The sequence below is a fragment of the Jaculus jaculus genome, chromosome 8, assembly GCF_020740685.1.
Source record: "Jaculus jaculus isolate mJacJac1 chromosome 8, mJacJac1.mat.Y.cur, whole genome shotgun sequence".
Taxonomy (NCBI): domain Eukaryota; kingdom Metazoa; phylum Chordata; class Mammalia; order Rodentia; family Dipodidae; genus Jaculus; species Jaculus jaculus.
Genome location: NC_059109.1, coordinates 103,468,888 through 103,471,061, shown reverse-complemented (window position 1 = coordinate 103,471,061; position 2,174 = coordinate 103,468,888). Strand labels below are relative to the sequence as shown.

General features: G+C 40.5%; 1 pseudogene; it reads right to left on the bottom strand.

The window, feature by feature from the left end:
• Positions 1 to 744: 744 nt before the first annotated feature.
• LOC105944791 lies at positions 745 to 1,173 on the bottom strand (annotated as a pseudogene).
• Positions 1,174 to 2,174: the final 1,001 nt, after the last annotated feature.

Sequence of the window (2,174 nt, the reverse complement as noted above, 5' to 3'; positions counted from 1 at the left end):
AGAATGGCAGAGCCACATGTTGGGTCATGATATGCAGAGACATTTATCTTACCCATAACTGTGGGCTAATTCCACAATGCATGACCCATATACTTCAACAAGGAGGGGACAAGGGGGGGGGGGTAGGTCACGGATGAGCCTAATAATGGTACCAAACTGACTGTATTTGCTGAATACAAAACTAATTTAAAACAATTAAAATAAATAAATAAAAATTTTAAAGAATCCCTGTTTCTATCTGAAATCTCATAAGCATAGCCTTTACCGTATATAGATTTCTGTTTGCATTCTGGTCATCTGAATTCCCACAAGAATCACCTGTTAAGTTCTGCTTATAGTATTAGGGTTTCTGTAGTTCACATTTGCAAAATCTTCGAAATTACTTCCACAAACCAGTTCCAAGGACCTAAAGATCACATGATCAGTTCCAGTCATAGCAAGGATTCCACCTCTCTGATACCAATTTTGTTCACTTTTCTCATTGTGACAGAATGCCTAAGAGAAATAACTTAATAGATGAAGGCTTTATTTTTCTACTTCTAGTTTGAAGGGATCCAGTCCATCATAGTGGGTAAAGCATGTCACAGCAGCTCACATTATGGAGAGGATGCAGAGACAACAGAAACTCTATCAAGGTCTCCATGGGAGGTTGCCATCTAAGTCATTTCTTACATAGCTTTTCTGTTTTAGATGACCAGGATTATTTAATCAAAGTGTTCAGTGAACACTGTATACAAGACAGCTCTACTCCTGCAGCTTCTCAAGTGCTTCCTCCTTGTATTTGCCCTTTTTCTTCCCTACTTGGTGAGATTTGGCTTTCTGTTCCAGGATCTTCTTGCCATCTTTATCCAGTTTTAGCCTGGTGATAACTACCTTGCTAGGGTGAACGCCCACACGGACAGTTGTGCCTTTTCCCTCTGCACCCATTCAATGTAGATGACATATTTCTTCCTGTACACCTGGACTACTTTGCCAATCTGTTGACCTTTATAGTGTCCTCATACAACCTGAACTTCATCATCCTTTCAGATAGGCATAGAACAAACATTGTACTTCTGTCTCAGCTCTTTGGAAAGAGGGGAAGACACTCTTCCTCCAGATGTGAGAAGGTGCATTGAAATGGCTTTTATGGTTCTTGCTTTGATCAGAAGTCACAAAGGGATTGAACTTCATTTTGGAAGCTACCACTCTGGCGATGGCCGCTAAAGGGAAGAGTCTTATATAGCTTTTTATAACAGCCTTCTAATTGGATGTTCTGCCTCTAGTGCCAATATTTCTGTTTTTTTTTGTTGTTGTTTTATATTAGTGCAAGCATTTCTGAACTCATTGTCTATACTGATGCTAGAATGATTTTCCAAAATATAAATCAAGTCTTGTTCTCTGTGGAAAAAGTCCACAATGTTTTTATATTCTCGTTATTAGTTATTTATTTGAGAGTGTGTGAAAAAGAGAGAGAATAGTAACACCAGGGTCTCCAGCTGCTGCAAACAAATTCCAGACACATGCACCATTTTGTACATCTGGCTCATGTGGGTGCTAGGGAATTGAACATGGATCCTTTGGCTTTGCAGGCATTCTCTAAACACTCTAAACTTTCTTGGGTTTGGTACATGGTAATACATGTCTTTGTCCATTTTTGTTGTAACAAGGTACCAATTATGGTAATATTGGTTGCCAACTTGACAGGATTTAGAATTACCATGGAAACTTTTTAAAAATTATTTTGTTTATTTTTATTTATATATTTGAGAGTGACAGATACAGAGAGAAAGAGGCACATAGAGAGAGAGAAAGAGAGAATGGGCACGCCAGGGCCTCCAGCCACTGCAAACAAACTCCAGACGCATGTGCCCTCTTGTGCATCTGGCTAACGTGGGTCCTGGGGAATCGAGCCTCGAACCGCGGTCCTTAGGCTTCACAGGCAAGCGCTTAACCACTAAGCCATCTCTCCATCCCAGAAACAATTTTTTTTTATTTCTTTGAGAGAAAAACAGTAAGATAGAGAGAGAGAGAATAGGCATGTCAGGGCCTCCCCTCCCCCCCGTTGCAAACTAACTCCAGATGCATGTGCCAACTTGTACATCTGGTTTTCATGGGTCCTGGGGTATTGAACCTGGGTCCTTTGACTTTGCAGGCAAGTGCCAGAACCACTAAGCAATCTCTCCAATACATGG